Source organism: Gouania willdenowi, chromosome 17 (assembly GCF_900634775.1).
Source record: "Gouania willdenowi chromosome 17, fGouWil2.1, whole genome shotgun sequence".
Taxonomy (NCBI): Eukaryota; Metazoa; Chordata; class Actinopteri; order Blenniiformes; family Gobiesocidae; genus Gouania; species Gouania willdenowi.
The window spans coordinates 19,889,872-19,910,766 of NC_041060.1; the positions used below are offsets into that span (position 1 = coordinate 19,889,872).

At 38.4% G+C, this 20,895-nt stretch overlaps 1 protein-coding gene across 5 annotated transcripts in view; it reads left to right on the forward strand.

Moving 5' to 3' along the window:
* kirrel1b (kirre like nephrin family adhesion molecule 1b) overlaps positions 1–20,895 on the forward strand; it is an 89,165-nt gene that overhangs the window by 18,587 nt on the left and 49,683 nt on the right. The gene's annotated exons all lie outside the window — the stretch shown is intronic.

The window sequence follows — 20,895 nt, forward strand, 5'->3', positions numbered from 1 at the left end:
ACATGTGCGACTTGTCGCGAAGACGTGCCGGTGACGACATAATCCAAGATGGCAGCCCGGACTAGAGAGCACGGACACATGAATTTATTACACACACGGACATCGGCAAACGGAACAGGCTTCATCGGACGGGTGATACTAAGACCCAGAGGCGTTCCCGTACTGCTGCACAGGCTGTAATATTACCATGTTTATCATTGTAATGGTTGTTAGAGCTACTATCTTTACCATGGAGTAAATATTTATTCCTGGTTATTGTTTTCTGGAGTTTTACTGGGCTTTTTACCAGTGTGTTATTGTCAAAACTTAATCAAACTACGATCAAAATAAAGGTGAAAACAGTTATCATGTGTGGTCTTCTGTGTTACAGCCGACAATAAAAGGTTTGTTGTGTTTTTCCCAATAGACATGATACGTCACGTTATCCCACTGTCCAATCCGAGGCTTCCCAACCCCCAGACCTAAAACGGAATTGAATAAACCCGAATAAACCTGTTTTCCATGTAAACACGGAGCAGAACACTTTAATTCCAAATTATTTAATTCTGAATTAAAAAGCATCGTGGAACCGTCGCCAATGAGAAGATGAACAAACTTCACTGTGATAAATCAGATAAGCTCTTCTTCATCAAGAACAAACTTAATTTGACTATCTTTCAGCAGTGTTTCAGACTTATTTTCCTTGTTTTCTGTTTTTGGTTTTGGCCAAGAATTTTCATTCGAGTGCATCTCTAATACTGACCCATCTCAATGTTAAGTTGACTTCAATCAGTTTCTTTTAGTCACACAGTCTTATCAGTTTGTAAGTGAATTAAAAGCAATGTTTTATTAATGTCCGAAAGGGGAAATAAACAGAACCAAGGGGATAAAAACTTAATGTCTGCAAAAGCACTTCTCACATTCCGTGTGGACTTCTTCCACTCTTTAAAGCTCCCGTATCATACAAATTTCACTTTTTAATGTTTTTTCTCACTGTAAAATAAAAATGTATGATTCCTCCCTCCCCTGCCTGCTCAGCATTTTGTGAAGAGTGTGCTCAGACAGGCGAGTTCACGCTGATGCTAGTATAAAAACAACAAGTTACCGGTTGGCAGGAGCTAGCGTTAGCATCACTGTAGTAATTGTAAGAAACTAAATAACACATTTAATGGTAAACTTAATGGCAAAGTGGTTTGGCTGAACAACCGCATCCTTACGAGCCATTACGTTTCACCCACCATCAACATTAGTGCTTGGTACTGTTAATGAAAGCCGCATCCACTCCCAGAGTGGGGCGTGGAGTGGGCGTGGACATACACAGCAAACTTGCATACCCGGAAGTACACTCAGAAACTGCCTGTTCTGAGGGGAGCTCATGAGAGCGACTTTTTAGATTGCTGAAATTTGGCAAGTCGAATGTGTGTGGCAAAACACTTAGTACGAAAAATAACATAATGTGAGCTTTATATTTAATACAAATACATTGTGTTTAAAAAGAATAATAATTTCAAACCTAAATCATGGTCAAACAAGCAGTCAGTCTTAACATTAGATTTCTGAATATCATCATCAACAGTCAGTGGCTCACATAGTGAAACTGCAAAGGTTTCCTTAGCTATTGCACAAAGCCCAACATTGTTTCTCTATCTTATAAACTCAATGGTGCGAACCAGCAGCGATACAAAACAAGTAGAAAACATGGATTTGCATTTTCAGCTTCTAAATTAATCCATTCAAATGGTTGCATGACTTTATTTTAACATCCATTACACTATTACAAAAAGTTGTTCCCAAGGAGCAGTGGTATCAACTTATTTGGCTTAAAGACCTACTATCACCACTGTATAAAGAGAATGTATGGCTGGTTGGACTATTTATAATACTTTCTTGGAAAAAAGTGTTTTTAAAAGTGTGTAACAATCAGTTTTGGCTTTCTAATTCCAGAAGTACCAATAAATATATGAATTATTCACCTAAACTAAACTAAAAGCTTAGAATCTCTTTCTTAACGTTTTGTCAACTTAAGTGTCTGAGACCCACTACAGTCTGTTCTCGACACAAATTTGCATCCTAATACCAGTTGAGAATGTCTGCTCTTAAGTCTTTAATATCCTTAACTTTAAAGTAGTGCTCGAGACAAAGAGGGCATTAGAACATAACTTTACGAACAGAGCCTGCAATGACAAAGACATAACCTGCAGTGACCACAGTGTGTATCTGCCTGTCCATTCTCAGCTATTGACCACATATGACCTCCATCATTGTTTGGAGTGATCGATTAAGCATTGAGAAATACAGAAGTGGAGCTGGATAGATGGAGAGAGGATTGATTAGTAGTTGTGTACTGCTTGGACCACTGAGCTGTAGATTTGTTTCCACTAAAGTGGGGTACACACGTTTCGGAACTGATTTTTCTGGATTTTCCTCGACCAAAGAATGGAAATGCCAGATTATCTTGTGTTTTAAAATATTAGGCTATAAGATTATCATGTGCTCTGAGGTGTGTTAAGAGTGAATTTGTACCATTAATCGGCTCCAAAACAGGTCGGAACTAACAATGGTAAATCTTAAACTTGCTCAATATTTCTGGATTTTTTTTTTCTGATTTTGTCTCTCATAGTTGAGGTATACCTATGATGAAAAAACATTTAAAATCAGCAGTAAAAACATTTAAAATCATCAACACCACATTACGTCAACAACAACATGACCAAAAATCTCCCTCTTAATCATACGCAGTAGATAAAAAAAGTGCCTTTAACTTTGATTTAAAAAATTTCACATTGGATGCTGACTTCAGCTCTACTGGCAGTTTTTTTTCCACTTCTTTACAACAAAACAACTAAACACAGCATCACCATGTTTACTGTGAGCTCTGGGCTCCACTATCTGACCTGTGTCCATAGATCTGAGAGACCTGCTGGGTTCATACCTGACTAACATCTCACTGATGTATTCTGGACCAAACCCATTCACAGATTTATACACCAGCAGCAGAACTTTAAAGTCTATTCTGAGGCTGACTGGGAGCCAGTGTAAAGACTTTAAAACTGGAGTAATGTGTTCTGACCTCTTTGTTCTGGTTAAGACCTGAGCTGCAGCGTTCTGAACCAGCTGTAGCTGTTTGGTGCTCATTTGGGGGATTCCTGTCAGAAGACCATTACAATAGTCCAGTTTGCTGGAGATAAAATCATGGACCATTTTGTCCTGATCCTTCTGACTCATAAAACCTTTCACTCTGGAGATGTTCTTTAGGTGGTAGAAGGCTGTGATAGATTTGATCTGACTGCTGAATGTCAGATCTGAGTCAATCAGAACACCAAGGTTTTTTTTGACTTGGTCTTTAGCTTTTAAAGATTGAGACTCAAGATACTCACTGACAGCAGTCCTCTTTTCCTTGTTACCAAAGACAATCACCTCCATCTTGTCATGATTGTGTTGAAGGAAGTTTTCACTCATCCAGCAGTTTATTTTTTCTAAGCAGTCACACAACACCTCAGTGGGACCATAGTCATCTGGGTTCAGTGATGGATATAGTTGTGTGTCATCTGCATAGCTCTGATAATCAACCTTACATTTCTGTAGAATTTGTCCTAAAGGAAGCATATACAGGCTAAACAGAAGAGGTCCAAGAACAGATCCCTGAGGAACCCCACAGGACATTGGAAATCTGTCAGAGTCAAAGTTTCCAATGCTTACAAAATAACTTTGCTCCTCCAAGTAGGACTTAAACCATTGCATTACCTTTCCATTTAGTCCAACCCATGTTTGCAATCTGTACAACAAAATTGTATGATCTTCAGTGTCAAATGCAGCACTTAGATCCAATATAATGAGAACAGATACTTTTCCTAAATCAGTGTTCAACTTTATGTCATTGATCACTTTGATAAGAGCAGTTGCTGTGTTGATGATAACGAAAGCCTGACTGAAATTTTTCAAATTTTTGATGAAGGTTAAGAATTGACTCAGTTGGTTGAAGACCACCTTCTCAATGATGTTGGAAATGAATGGAAGTTTGCTGATTGGTCTATAGTTAGCCAGTATAGAGGCATCCAGTGTTCACTTTTTTACCAGAGGTTTCAGTTAAAAAAGAGAGTATGATACCTTTTTTTTAAAAAAAACTATAAATTAAATCTTTCTAATACCTTTTGGTGTGCTGTCAATGAAAAGATCATAAGGCTTAATCGGAATTTATTAAGTTAAATCTTGAAAACGATTGCACTTTTCAATGCTTCAGGAATTGAAACGATCTGCTAACATCTCCCAAAATCAACCAAGACCGAGCATTCTCGCGAGATTTAGTAGAGCTAGAGTCCGTTTGTTTATGTCTTCCAAACACTTGCGACACATTTAACCACCCGTTCGATAGGGAAAATGTGTGATGTTCTTCCAAAACATGTAGGCGAGTGTATCCGTGTCATATGATTTCTGTTTTGAGAAGTTATTTCCTTAATCTTCCTCCCAAATAGAACAGGCTTGCTCTTTAAAGTTTGTGATTTGGTGCCTGACTTTTTAACCTCAATTAGATCTGAGCCTTTCACACTTTTTATGCTTCTGTCTTTATGAACTGCTCTTATCTTAACAGCACAGACCGTCTTGTAGATTTGTCCTTTGAAATAGCTCACATAAACTCAGCCCGTTATACACTCGACAGAGTGGGGTAAAATTAATGGGGTTTAGAACAAAAGGTTTTGAGAAAGATTTCCTGACAATTCCCCACACAATTACTTAATCCCTTGTAATTAGTCTCCTTGTTTGAAAGGGAATATACATTCTACATTTCCCACTCTTCTCCCTGCTGAGTTGGGGGAAAAACACAGACAAAAACAGCACAAATGTCTTTTGTGCAGCATGTATCCCATAAACATCCACACAGTTTCAGCTTTGAACAGCAGTTATTCCATATCCTCACCAATTTACATTTGTTACACTGAACTGCACAAAGATAATTATTTTTCAAGAAGAGCGGTCTTTATAATTAAACCTAAACACGGTCCAGTTTCTCTGAATAAATTAACCTTTTTGATGCACTCAAAGATTAGACTGGAAAAAATGTTTAGCATTTTCGTTTTTAGTTGCAAATGACTACATTTGTGGACACAGTTATTTCAATTCTGGCATGGTTCACCCAGGACAGCTGTCTATTTTAAGCTGCTGGCCAGCAAACCATTAGCCTGTTTTACACTGATACCAAATAGCCATTAGGCGTAACTGCAAGCCAGTTAGCCAACAGCCATCTGCCACATACTGCAATTATGCTGCTTTAAAGTGCTGTTAGAAATATAGTAATTATGAGTTGAGCATGCATTAATGACCCGACACATGCGTAAATACGCTTGGAAAAGGGAGATTTTCAATGATACCAATGGTGCGAGTTATTGCAGCAAAGCTCTTTGGAAGCAAAGAGAATACTGATTGAGGATGTATCTTGTATAAATAAACTGCTTTTTGACTATTTGTAATGTGCAAACACACATTTGGGATCTTTCAGGTTTAGTTTTAAAAGATCTCAATAAACACAGAAAGCAGAAGTTCCTAACAGATTCACTGCTTTATTGTTAGCGTCTGCTAGCTCTCCCTGCTGTCTCTTGTGTTTGTGCTTTTTTTCTGTTCAACAATAGAGAGTTCATTGAAACCCTGCTGCTGCTACAGCTACTACTGTCTCTTAGAAGTAAATCCCCCGTCTATGTTTGGTGACTCTTTCCCTGGCATTGACAGTTGCTATAGTCAGCAGCACATTCAGGTCAAGCAACTTGACTCATTTCGTCACATTCTGCCACAAGCCGTTTTGCTTGCACAATGCTCTGATTAACTGGTACAATAGTTGCAAATCTGTTGGCGTGTTTGCTGAAGAGTAATTACTAGCGTCTGATAAGCATTTTGGGTGAGTTTCCCAGCTACATGATTTCCACTGAGGGTTTATCTCAATTGAATGTGATTATCTTTGTGGAATTGGCTCAGCTAGTATCCTGGAAATTGTCCTTGTCTCACACACATGATAAGCCAACAGATTGGCTTGTGTCCCGTTCAACCAAGAGTCACGCTGCAAGAAGCCATAATTCACAACAGCCATCAGAGTTTCTCCACGACTTTATCACATGGATACTGCTGCTCACTGGCAAAGAGTTAGAAAATTAGTGGCCTGTGATCCAAGACAAGCTGTAGTCTTGCTCCATGAAGTGGAGATTGAGAAAGCGATAATGTGGATTGAAGTGTGAAGTTTCACTCCTTCCTAATATGTTGTTTCTGGTGGACTATGATGTTGTGTTTGTTGCCTTGCTTCTCTCTCAGAATCCCTTTGCTTGGATTGCCATGGGGATGACATGCCTACTCTATATCTCTCCTTTTTAACCCACCTCCAACACCTCTCCTTCCTTCTCTTTATTCACTGGTTTCCGTGTTACCATAGCAACACATGTCTGTCTCCTCTCAGCCTGTTACCTGTTTCACATAATGCCCTGTCTCACCATGTCTCTCTGCTTATTGTCTGTCTGCCCTTAACACTTGCCACTGTTTGCCCTTGGCTCTCGTCTCTTTGTTTATTTTTTCATTTAATGTATATATACAGTGTATGTTACAGTATATAGGCTGATAACTGATTTCTATGCATTTCTATGAATGCCGGTCTAGCTGTTTTCTTGTGTTGGTGCCTGTCTATGTTTGCTTTTCATCTCAATCTTTTTTCTCTTTTCTCTTTGGCTCACTGGCTGCCTGTCTGGCCACCAGGCTTTTCCACCTCTAATCCCTTCTCTTCTTTTTCTGCTCTGCTGCTCTGCTCCAACATTCCCCCCAACATAAACCTCTCTCCTCTTGTCCTTTTGTTTGGTTTAACCCCCCCAACCCATGCGGTTGTCACAGCATCAAAACGGCATCCATTGAATGTTAATGTGAACACTCAGTATTGGAAAAATAAAGGAAATACGATGGGGGGGGTAGGTAATTTTCACAGACGGGTAGCTGTTGCTATGGTGACAACTTTTAGATGTACTGGGGAGGGTTAGTGATGAATAAAGAGCTAGAAAATGTGATACAAAACAATACATTAAGGGCGAAAAGACAGAATTAAGATATACTCCTTCTGCAAAAAAGTATACTAAATATCACATTTATTCCCTATTTGTCTTTGGACCCCCTGAATAAACATTCAATGGCCACCCCAAGTATGTTACTGCTATCAAATTGATCCCCAATTGCTATACGACCACATGGTGGTCGTTTAGCAACATTCATCTAAATCAATTGCTGTACAACTAATTAGGTTGAATATATTTCTAAATGTCTTCCTATAAGATTTAGACACAAACAAACCCTGGCTTCAGGGGATTTGTTTGCACCAAATGGGATTTGACACCAACATTGTACTGATTGGGTTTAAAAAAAAAAAAAAAAAAAATCCTATCCATTCTCTAGCCCTGCTTTCTCTTTTTTAATATCATTATCTTAAGTTCATACATTTGCAAAATCTTGAAAATCGGAATCAAACTGACTCAATCCTTTTTCACATATTTAACACCTCCTTTGTAGTTTCTGTGAATTATGTTTTAAATAGTGGAAATCCCCATTTGGGCAACGTCCTCACTTTTATTCAACATACTCAAAAAAGCATTTTATCATGATCCCCCCCCCCGCCAACTTAAGGCAAGGCGAAAGGGGGGTAAAGGAGGAGACTGGTGCCTTTGGGTATTGTTGCCAAGCTGTGGAATTAACTGCAAAACCGCTATTGATTCAAGCTGTGCGGATTGAAAAATAAAGTACAAAGCAAGAAAAAAAAGGCAAAAGCCCTTATCAATGAACTTGGGAGAATGGAAAAGAGTATAAAAAAACTCAGACCCTTTAGCAGAGCGAGAGCAAAGTAGAAAAACAGATTATCAGTCAGCAGAGAATTGAATTAACGAGAGACATAAGGATAGAGAGAGTGAAGAAAGAAAAGGAGATTATTGAGCAACAAAGAAGAAGAGAAAGAAAGAGGAAAAATGAGACAAAAATGTGAAGCAGAAAGGGATGAGAACAAATGTATGCATCAAACAATAAAATAACTGCACGATGAAGAGACGTATGAAAATACAAAAGAAGGAAAGAATGCCATTCTACAAACATTCATGCAAAGCTAGGAGCGACAAATTATAGATAATAAAAACAAAGTTGATGAAAGTCAAAGTGTAAAGCTAATTACAGAAGGCGGGGGAGAGAGGATGGGACGAGGACAAGAGATGCAGTGGAAAAATGAGAAAGGGGGAGCAGGAGGAAATGCCACACATGCCATTAAGTGGCCAGAGAAAACCACAGAAAGAAGAGAAGGGAGGAAATAGCAAAACAGACAAAAATGTAGAGAAATACAGGAAACAGGAGGAGGAGGAGGAGGGGGGCAGGAATTGGTGTGCTGGGATCAGACCACCATAGATAAAGCTAGATAGAGACACAGTGGGGAACTCTATTAGAAGGAATGAACTGCCTGGATTTATCACTGCCTCAATTGTGGTCCTGACCTTTGAAAAAAAAAAAGTTAATATTAGACAAGGCAGCACTTAACATTCCTGTGGCCTACATGTTTGTTCTCATGACTGCTCTTTAGACCGCACTAGCTCTTAGTTGATCTGATAATTGTGGGATCCAAAACATCTACTAAAAGATTAGAATTCTGGTGACGGTGTGTTGGAGCCTCAAATAACACTAAAGTGAAAGGTTTTTTTTTTTCATCTGAAGGAGTTTTCATTTCCCCATTGTTAAAAACTTGAAACAAAAATATCATCAAATAAAGGAAACAAAGACAACTGAGACTAGTAATGGGAACCCACTAAGCTATCTAAGCAGCACATCTAGTGTCTAACCTCTATACTGCCTCAGTGAGGTACGCTATATCAAAATATACAGAGACAAGGCTGCAAGTCATCTGCAGGCTTTGAAATTTAAATAGGAAACTATAACAACAAACCTCCTGTAGCACTTACTATAAGGGGATACTATATTCCAGAAAAAAATCCACACAGATGTCGCTCAGGGTTATAAGTCACTTGTTTAAATGTTAATCTGCTTCAAATTGGTTCAGTGCAATGCTGATTGAAGAGAAAATGCTAGTTGCTAAAAGAGGAGTCAGAGGTGAGCTATTGGCTGAAGAATATGCCAATCGTCAATCAACCTATACAGTCAGAGCATGCATGGAGACAGGCTCTGGTTCCTGATAAATGGAGTTTGACTGTATTCCCCTGAGTTCCTACAAGCATCTACAAATGTTTGCACTTCCTCACTGCTCAATGTCTGCATATTAGTCGATTTACCACAGAAAATACGATACATTGTGGAGGAAAAGAGGGTTTGTTTTTTAAATCTGACTTCACTGTTGGTCAAACACTTCTGAAACATTAGGCATCCTGCACACTAACATCACCTGATTGGTACAGAGTCCAATGTAAAGGCTGCTTGACAAGGAAATGTCTTCATCCATCCCTAAGAGAAGGTGTTGAGACAGCAAAGAATGCCTGAGAGCAGGACCGATCCCACACTCGCTGTCCTGTTTGTGTCAACAAAGAAACATTCTCCACTAAGTGGAATAACATGCTCCTGCGTCTGTTCTTGAAACCAATTACTTTTTGATTACCAGCATCTGTATGCTGTTTAGGTGTGCAATGGATCTACATGTTCAGTAGGAGTCTATGTAATTTAGGTGCAAAGAAGAGGCCTTCATTAAATTTAACCTTTAAAACGTTATCCTCCAAATGGCTGCAAAACATTTTAGTTTATTTATTTATTTATTATTTTTTCTAAATGTCTCCCATGCCAAAATGTTCATATATATACAGTATATAATTTGTTGTCATTTATTTTTTTTTATTTTTTTTTTTTTATATAATTTGTTATCATGACAAAGGACAGCAAATGTGACATTATTTTTTATTTTATTTTATTAGATTATCCTGTGGTCCGTCTGAGGTGTATTAAGAGTGAATATGTCCTGATAGTTGGCTTTGAGTCAGGGCCGACAATGTCAAACTTTTTCAATATTTTTGAACAAAATTCCTTGTGTGTGGGGAAAGCCGATGACTCCTGACTCATGACCCCGGGATTTGTGAGGTGGAACAGAATGTAGACCAGGGGTTCTCAACTGGTCTCACCCTGGGGCCCACATTTTGCCATGATCATTAAATCCCAACCCACTTTTTGCTAGAAATCAACCAATCAAATTTAGTTGAAAACACACATATATAATATTTTTTTAAAACATAAATCTATATATGTTCCTGTGTAACATGCATTTCACAGCATGCATGCCTGCCAAAAGAAAAGTTTATTTTTAAATAAAAGACGAGTCCAACATGAGAGACATTAGGTATTTATTTATTTTTGACCAGCTTTCCGTGATCCACCCAGTACAGGTCCGTGAGCCACTTTTGGGTCCCGACCCACCAGTTGAGAATCGCTGATGTAGAGAATCAAGAAGGATGTTGACTGAGAAACTGCATTCTAGGTAACTCAGGACTCAGGACTTTTTTTCAGGACTTTACAGAGTAGGAGCTCCGACTTCAGGTGGCGTTCCAAGTCACTTTTTCGAATAGGAGGTCGGAAAGTCCAGAGTGTTGGGTCTGTAATAGGTAAAAAATCTCCTCAGATTTAGAAATTCCTTGTGTGTATCCCACTTAAGTGTTTAACAAAAAAAATTGAAACAAAATTGAAAAAAAGCTAGTAATGCAGTGTCATATACAGAATTTCTGCTTACGGTTTATAACAAAAATAAACTCAATATTTGATATGGTAGAAAAACAAGTTTCCTTGAAGTGAAATGCAGTGGAATGGTCTTAAAATGATGATTGGCTGTTATAGTGTTTATAGACACTCAACTTGTAAAAACTTAATGAACCCCTTGCGTGTTCATATTGACTAGGCAGATGTTGGGGCTTAAAACTATGTTAAATGACTGAGGACCAATATTTAGCCAGAAAAGCTAACGATATCTACAGAAAAGGACTAAGAGGTCAGTACTATACTCAAGATACATGTTTAATAAGTAGCAGCCAAAACAAGGATGCTGACAGATGTCCTGATATTATAGTAGATACAAGGGTCAGAGACGAGCAGAGACTAATGAGAGCCACTGGGGACACTACATTGCAGTGTTTCTCAAATGGGGGTACATGTACCCCAAGGGTTACACAATGGCACTACAGGGGTTACTTAATAAATAAAATGTCAGTTTAAAGAATAAAAACTATAGAAATCAATCTATTCAGGGGCCACTAAGTCAGTGTTTTCCAATCGTGGGGTCACCTGATTTCAACACACAATCTTAAACAACAGTTTTTCAATACTTTAACTTTGTGAAATATTAATCTAGTTCAACTAAGATGTAGTTAAAAAAAATTATCTGATCTTAAAACATAATTATTTTGGGTTGCCAGAAATTCTTGATATCAAAATGAGATCATGATCCAAAAATGGTTGGGAACCACTGCACTAAATACTGTTTCTTTTCACTTATTTACAATATGAGGTTCTTTAGAAGGTGTGTTATAACTTTTTAATTCATCATTATGCTCTATGGTTGTCTTTAAATAGTTTTCTATAAGCAAAATATTGTAGTGTGACAAAGGGGGTACTTGATTCAGAAATAAAAAAGGGGGTACTTGAGCCAAAAACATTTGAGAACCACTGCTGTATTGTATCCGTAGAGCATAGTACTCAGAAAACACATTCACAACCAACTACTGTATTTACCATACGTCTCATCACACTGATTACAACAGACTAGATCAGTCAACTTCCAAACTCCCCCTACAAGGCATCACACAACGATTACGGCACTTTGGAACCGTGCTGACTCAATAAACTAATGCTGAGCCTAGGGCAGAAAAGAACAATGCCCAAATAAACCAGTGTTATTCTCACTATCCAGACATTAAACACTGCTCTTTGGATACAATGCTGCTTCTCAAACAGAAAGGTCAGTATCCAAAACCCAAAGGGAAGTATGAATGCTCTTCTTAAGGTGTTTGTACTTCTGGTATTCTTTTGCTCTAATAGTTTGACTACCTGGTGCAGTTCATTGGCTTGCCTAAAAAAGTCCAGATAATTTATTTTGTTATTAATTGTCAATAGTAAAGAAAGTCAGTGATAGTTTGATAACAGTAATTGGTTTAGCTATGCAACCCTAAAAAGACTGCTTGAAATATTAGTTTCGACTAGAGATCATAATTTGGACACAACATCTGAAATGAACAGTATTCTCTTATATCAAAAGGCCGCTGTCGGAGTTCCTTTGAGACTGTTTCACTGACTGAACTACTGCGGTTGGCTTCCTCTGTAACAGTTTCAAAAACACTGCGTGTCCAACACATTTACTCATTTCAGCTTGTGTTGTGACCTTGAATCAAAATGTCGTCTTTCAAGCAAACCCATTTCTTTGTAGCAGCTCAGATATCATTGCTATTCTTCTACAGGAGGGAAATAGTGGATGTTTTCTTGCTGCTGCAGCCCAGTAACAATTTCCTTGTAGGATTTAACCCAAGATGAGTCAGAATGAATCGTTGGCAAGCCTTGAACAAATGCCATGAATTCACAGTGATCCTGGTAGTAACAGACTTTATGCATTCAGAGATATTTGGCTAAGGAGGCTATGTGAGTAAGGCCTGTAATTCATCCAAAGTAGCATTCTACAATGAAGGAGTTAATATAGCTGCTAAGTTGAATCAATATTTTTACATTTTAATCAGTCTGCTCAGTGGTACTGAGAATAGCCTCGCTGCTAAGGAGATCGAGTGATGGAAGATGGTCTAAAATAAATGTACGCCTTCTTTTGGATTCACGTGCAGCCACCTTAAGTTTTTTGCTTATTTTTTAGTTTTTGTATTCACTAGTGTATCCATGTTTGGGCTAAACTCCTGATGACTTTGAATTTTACAACTGTTGATAATGTTCCGGAGGATGCATAGTTTCAGCTTAAATGTTGTATATTTGTGTATGAATGATGCACCAGGTAGCCATTGTTTTGCATTTGATGTAACAGTGCTGCCACAAAAGCACGTCATCCTGTCTATACACAACAGATCATTGAAGTGCTGCATTGCTCAAAATACAGAATCTATAAGATAGGGTCATTATTAGATATTAGGGACGAGCGAGTACAGCATTATCTGTATCTATATCTGTTAACCATAAATTATCTGTATCTGTATCTGTTCTCGGAGTGGGCGGGGCCTAACCCGAAATTGGGTCGGGTTGTTTTGAAATGGGAGGGGCTTTAACGGGTATGTTATTTTAAGCATGTCTAATTAGAAAACTATTTACAGGACAGCATCACCATTGAGCTTCAGATCAATGGTTTCGATCACGATAGCAAAGGAACAATTTACAGAACAGGTTTTGCAACAATCAATACAACACATGCGGTTGCAATTATAAAATAAAATGTAGTCAACAAGAGTCTTCATACTCAACATCATTTTCTTTTTTTAACTTTTATTTTATGATCAGTGTGACGTTAATGGAAAAGACCCGCAAACCTGTGTGACTGAGGGAGAGACAGAGCTGTCAGAGCTGCTGTGGGACACAGTAAGCAGCACATCTGTATGTGTGTTGGGGAGGAGCGCTGTGACCGACACAGAACACAGACAAAAAGCATTCATTCAATACGAGTACAGATATTGACTCGTATTACTTGTATAATACTCTATACTTTATCCGTACCGGATACTCGTTTCAGCCGAGTATCCGGCTCAACTCTATCAAATATTATGCATAAAGTGATCAAATGGTTTAAATGCCCCTCTAGGCAAAAATATGAATGTTTAACAAAGAAATTATGTATATACAGTTTGTTACTGGGTAACCTACCATACAGGAAGAAAGGTTGGCTTTGTACTGATACTCAACCCAATCTCACTGCTCTGTGACTGTTCTCTGTTTTGAGAATGTGAACAAGTTGTTGCTATGAAATTAAATAAGGAAAAAATCTTCCTACATCTAAAGAGTCAGATGTCTGACATTTATGAATGAAACATGATGATTGTTCAGGCAGTAATAATTGTGTTGATGAAATATTTGCATCTTAGTTTTTGTAGACGACATTTTTTTCACATACAAAACAATGACTGAATTGAAGAAGATGTAGCCTATGTGGAAAAAAAAAAACAAATATCAAAACGTATTGTTGTTGTTAGGAAAAAAAAAATCAACTTAAGTGTTGACACAAGATGAAATATAAACAGAACTAAGAATGATTGTTTTCAAAGCTGAGGACTTGTTGGGAAGGTATTCAATCAAAACAGCTTTTTTGCGTGAAAGGCGGGACAAGCCGGTAATTCAATTCAATTCAATTTAACTTTATTTATATAGCGCAAAATACAACAGTCATCTCAAGTCATCTCAAAGCGCTGAACAAAATATAAAGTCCATAGTAAGAAAGAAAGAAGCCAACAAGATCCACATGAACAAGCATTTAGCGACATTGGGAAGAAAAAAACTTTTTGTTCGGAAGAAATCTCCAGTGGAACCAAGTTCAGAGGTGGCAGCCATCCGCTTCGACTGGTTGGGGTTAGTGAACAGAAGGGCAAACAGAATAGGATAGAAGGATAGACCATCAGAGTGTTCCAGACTAGTTGAGCCGTGAGCCATCGATCAGGAACCGCCAGCTTCAGCATCAAGACACCTGAAACAGAAAAGAGAGCGAGGAGAAGGCACTGACTGCAGGAAAAACATGATATTATGATTCACTTCTAGTGGTTAGGTTAACATTAAACGGTAAGTGATTCAATAGCAAGTAAGCTGAATGTGTTTTAAGGAAGTAGGACGGCTCCTATTGTCTCTGGCACAGATCACATGGAAGACTGTAAATTGAGATGGAACAGAAAACCAAACAGATGTGGATGGATTTTATATTTAAGATAAATGAAGGAAATACGGTACGTAAATTATGTAGTCTTTTTAGTCGAATAAAATCTCGTAATTTGGTCAGCCAAAACTGAACTGCAACTGAAATAGACCTGATGAGTAAATTTTGACTATGACTCAGTCAAAAGACTATGACTAAAACTAAATATAAATAAACTGTCCAAATAATTACTGAGGAAATGCTGTCTACGAGCTTTTAAAACCTGTTGTATGGGTTTGCATGTGTTTTTTTAAAGGGTTTTTAGGGTTCATTCGGAGCTTGGAGTATTGACATAGAGATTCCAACACTCAAGCTGGATGGACCAATAACATAGTTTGAACTACAAACTTTTACTGGTTTTTGTTTTGTTTTTTCTCATTTCATGAAAATATTTCTGTAATAATCCTGTAACTGTGCAGGGAATAGTGGCTGATATCAACAAGATATCATGCAATTATTTTTTTTAATTATTCCTGGCGACACAATGTTGGTCTACTCACTGAAATACACCTTTGATAAAAATGTAGACACACACTCACTCACGTACTTGGCTCAGAGGAAGCTAACTTCCAACAATCTCGAATAGGTAGCTATAAATATAGTCTCCTACTTAAACAAGTTTTTGTTGTGAGGCCTATAATTACACCTGAGTGTTTTGAATTGCAAATGCATCTAAATACAGAATCTAATGCTGAACACAAGGCAAATTACCTGCTGCTGTTGCTGCTACTTACACGTTAATGATAACTCTCAAGGCAACGTGAGACATTGAGTTATTTTTAATTCAAAGTAACACCGGAACATGCAGCTGCTAGTTAAGGTAAATTACTTTCCAAAGCGAAAGTGCAACATCCCACTGTTTCGGTCCCATGTGGACTCAGATGTGTCTTCTTCAGCTTTCTCATCAGTATATTTATTCTAAGTGCATTTGAAAAGTACACATGCACACAACACAAATGTGTGTGTGCGTGTGTTAAATACTGCTTCCCTCCTGACTGTCCTGTGACTGGGATCTCCACCCACCAGTCTCCTTTAGCTCTTCTCCCAACCTCCTTCGTTCCATCCTTCTGTCTAATGAAAAACCTTCTGCTGTTTATTCAACAAACATACACATGCACACCCACACATAGAGTAATAGAACTTTTGGTTTCAGCTCTTGATGCACAAAAACACCATAATTTGGGTTTCCATTACAGTTTTTAACAAAATAAAAGCGATATTTCTAAATAAGTATAATTGCATTTTGAAAGTGTTTCCATTGAAGTTTGTTTCATGCAGAAGCCTCAAAACTCCTGTGGAATCTCATCCCGCGAGTCTTTGCTGCAGGAAGGCGGACGTTCCAAACCTCCTTATAAAACTCTGTATTCCTTTGTTGTTAGCTGTCTAATGTGGTCATGTGACCTGGTACATCATGTTATGTGACCTTGTACGTCACGTTCTGTGACGTGTATTTGCGGAAAAAGTGTTTCCATAGCGCTTTTGCGACACATTTCAATATCGTAACATCTGAAATTCCTTCTCATGAAAGCATTAAAACTTTTTAGCGATACTTGAGGTGTTTCCATTACCAGTTTTTATTGCGCTATTTAGATTTTGTGCATTTCCAAGTTGAATGGGAACACAGCTTTTGATACATAACAGGGTAGTGACAGACACACTCATAAACGGTAGACATGTGAAGTGCAGATGCACTACTCTGTCCCACAGCTCGGCGTCTTTAAAAAGCAGGCTACTGCTCCAACTCCACGGAGATTTAATTTCCTTTCTCCCCGCAGCAGTCAGTCACAAAAACAAGAATTTTCCCAATGATGATTTAGAAGTAAGAAAACCTCAAATGAAAAATTCATCAATTTGGAAGAGAAGTCCTGGATTTTTTTTTCCACTCTGAGATGGTGTGTGTGTGTGTGCGTGCGTGCGTGCGTGTGTGTGTATAAATGGAAGTGATGCACCTTTTCTGTGTCACTGCTAATGTCGCATGTTGCAACAACCTCCAGAGGGCTGAAGTCTACACTCAGACACATCATGCAAGAAGATTTACACACAAGTGCATCATTAGCTATGTGCTAGGCGGCACATGTATGTACTCTATATGCACCCAAGCAGCTCAAGCACACAGACTTTCAAATGTTTTAAAATGACAGCAGGACACACTTATCAAATACACACACTTACACACACGCTGTTGTCATGTACCAGCTCGGCGTCTTGGGAATTCCTGCTCTTCCACTCTGAACATTGAGGCAAAGTCGAGTACATTTATCTGCTTTTGGAATAAAGTGGTGGAAATCAATTCTGACTGTCATAACACAAGCACACTCACACTCCAACACACAGAAAAGTATGTGTGTGTGGTTGTATGTCTCTGTGTGCTAATGCGTAGGAGCAGAGGTTGACCTCAGGCTAGCAGCTAATTAAAACTGTTCCAGAGAAATGAGAGAGGAATGGAGAGAAAAACAGAGAGGAGGGAAGAAAAACAGAAATCGAGTGGTGGTTAGGAAAGGAATACAGAGTCAAGGAGAGACAAGGGCCAGAACGCAGTGAGTGAGGAAACTTCAAATTCTTTGGAGTTTTTGATCATTTTTCTCATTTATTTTAGAGAATATATTCACAATGTGTGCTGAGGATTTTGAGATTAATTCAAATGTTTCTGTGTGATTCTATAACAACTCAAAATTTTAGCCTCTGTGTACAACAACACCCTTTAATAGTGAGGGAGCACAATCAGGATGTGAGGCACGCCTGAGTGAAAACAGAGGAGGTAGCATAATCCCTTTCATAGCACACAAATAATTACAAGACAGGGTGTGAAACACAGACAGGAATCCATTACCAATCCAAACCAATGTAAGTTATCACCAACTAAAGACTAACAAAACACATCCCAACTGAAAAAGAGCGCCAACGAGATTTGAACCAACAACCTTAGAAATATGAAACATATTTAACAATGGAACACTAGTGACAATGTTCAACAGACACCCACAGGGTAAGAAAAACACGCAGGTTTGTGAAGTCCATCCAGCAATTAATTCTTATTCTATGCTTGCTTATCCTCGTCGGAGTTATGTGGTTGTAAATGAGCCTTCCACAAACACAAACAGACACACTCATTGACTTTTAGAATCTTGTTTTTTTAATCTGACAGGGGGAGGAAACTGAGAAAAGCCATGGACGCTGCAAGCAGAAGATGCATGGGCTTGAAACCACAATCTGTTTGCTCAAAGGCAGTGAAGCCCAATCTGAAAGTAGATATAAATAAGCATTTTAACATTTTTCTCATCACGATTTAGTGTTGTTTTTTTAAATTTTTTTATTATATACTCCAGTAAGGCTTTTCTTTATCAAGCTGAACTTTATTAACTACATAGAGCAGAAACGGGGGGAAAAACAACGGAAGTTCATGTTTAAATCACACAGCAAATATACAATCAATGTCTTTTTCCATAATTTATGGATCATTTAAATTTTTTACCATAGACAAGCCAAATAGCAATTCTGAATAGGGGCGGGTTTGTTTGCTGAATATTCATTATGCATTTCTATGTTGCCTTCTATGTGTGGGTTTTAAGATTTTTGAGTCTGTAGATACTGATGTGCATGTGTGTGTCTAAGCACATGTGTTTGAGTCTGTGTGAACTGGGAAAAGCTAACTATCAACCAACCAACCAACCAACTGAGCCTATATGCAAAGCAGAAAGAGTGTATCCAGGCAGACAAGAGAAGAAGAACATCTGTGAGTGTTTGTGTAAGAGTGAGTGGGTTAGATGGAGGTTTGGGTTTGAATGAAAGAGGGGAAAAGAGCGAAAAGCCTAGATACAAGTTGGAGATGTTTGTTCTCTTTCCCCATGTCCCACTTCCATGTCCCCAAGGATCCCATAGAGCAAAACTGAGACTATGTATGTTCGTGTGTGTGTCTGTGTGTGTGTGTGTGTGTGTGTATCAATGCAAAAGAAAAAAATAGGCCAGAACTGATAGAGGTAAACAAATAAACAGATTGAAACAGACAGACTGACAGCGAGACAGGGAAAGATAAGAGAGCGTAGACAAGAGCTGGAGAGGGCATGATGTTAGTGAGATGAAGACAGCAAGAGATGAGTTTGGGAAACAAAAATCAAGCACGCTCAATCGTGCGCATGCATCCACACACACACCGGAAAGCCTCGCGTGATTGACGAAGACCAACAGACACGCCTACAGACTGGATGAGCGGAAATAGAGTGACAGAGGGAAAGGGGGAAAAAACGGTGGGAGACGCAGTGATCCACAAAAAGAGACAAATCTAAACAGACAGCAGAGAGACAAACAAAAAGATAGACAGACAGATTGACCGAGCAACAGTCACTTGCTGTAGTTGTCTGTTTGTGTCCTTGGTTGCTCTGTTAAACATGGTGTGACCCATCGCTTTGGTTAAAGTGACCCGGAACATTGGCATGGTGTGCTGTGATGCAGCTCACACAGTGCCTCAACAGCAATGATTCATTAGGTGAAAAAGAGTTCATCCGAACATTTTCTGTTCAAATCTCTTTAGGTACAATTTTGTTTTCAGTCCTGTTTTTTAAAAAGTTTAAAATAAAATACATCATTCATGGTTGCATTACATCGCTCTTCCCATATTTTTGTTAACTAATAAAACTGAAACCATAATATTCACATGGAACAAAATCCAATCAGTAGTGTTGTAGTACTCGAGACCGGTCTTGGTCTCAAGACCAGATTTTAAAGGTCTTGGTTCTGGCTCGGACTTGAAAGCATCTTTTCTCGATCTTGGAACGCTTGAACTCAGGTTTTTTTTTTTCTTTTTGTCAAGACCAGCACTGATTTCTGCTATTCTTCAACTTTACTAATGTGATAATGAGGAGAAGATAAATGATAAATATCTTTGATTCATGCGTTACCTTTGTTTTTGTTGTCAAATGTATTTTAAAGAAACTCAAACTAAGAGAGAATGTTCTTTAACTGTTCAACCTTGTCACGGTTTTCGAAATCGATATTCATGGCCTCGGTCTTGTGTCGGTTTTGGGTTGTCTCGGTCTCGACTCCCAAAAGTTTTGGCCTTGTCTTGGTCTCGGTGCATTCTGGACAACACTACCAATCAGAACTAAGTTTCTTTTCTGGAAGGTATCCACTATCCAATCAAAAATACTTCAGTTGCATGGAAGGCGGGACAAGCTGGTAAGAGATCCATTAGTAACTAAGCTGGTTGTGTTTCCAGATGTAAGACGGCTCATGTGTTGATCACATCAAATCTGTCTGTGCTACAATCATTAATTCCATCCCATATCAGGTTGATAAATTATATATTTTTTAAATGCATAAACTCTTTTGCTTTATATTTAAGTCGACTATATCTTAATGTCATTTAGTTGACTAAAACTAGACTATAACCAAAATAGTCCTGATGACTACAGTTTGAATAAAACTAAGTTGAATTTTAGTCAAAAGACTATGGCTAAAACGAAATCAAAACTTGCTGTCATAATAAGAAGACTGCTGTAGGTTTATTTAAATTGTACCTTGTTGCCCAGGATACAGGCTCCAAATCTAGCATAGAAGAATGGTTTTGTAGAGACTACACAGTCCCTTTTCCATTCATACACTTCACCTCAGCTCCATACAGCTCATTGGCTTTATGCTGGTGTGTCTACAGTCTGTTGCTACAGCAAGTAGTAATTGCTTGGGAGAAAAAAAAAAAAAAAGTAATGCCGCCTACTCAAAACTGAAAACATCCTTGCAGAAAAACTCACCAACTGTAAGTCTGAGCGGGGATTGTGTCAATGTCAGAGCTTGAAAAACTGAAATTGGCTTTTCCCTCCTCCTCCTTCTATTATAGAGAAAGAATAAGCTGAAATAGACTGTTTCCATTTAGAGCAATGATCTGACCGATTACCGTAATTCTGCCCCGGCAGCATATTTTGTAAAGATTTCCTTTAAAGATGGATTTTCTTGAAGACAGAGCTAATTCAGCCTAATTATCAGCGCAAAGAGAGTCTCGGTGCCCTGGATGGAAATACATGATGATCAGAAGTCATTATAATAGAACTGAATCATGTGATTAT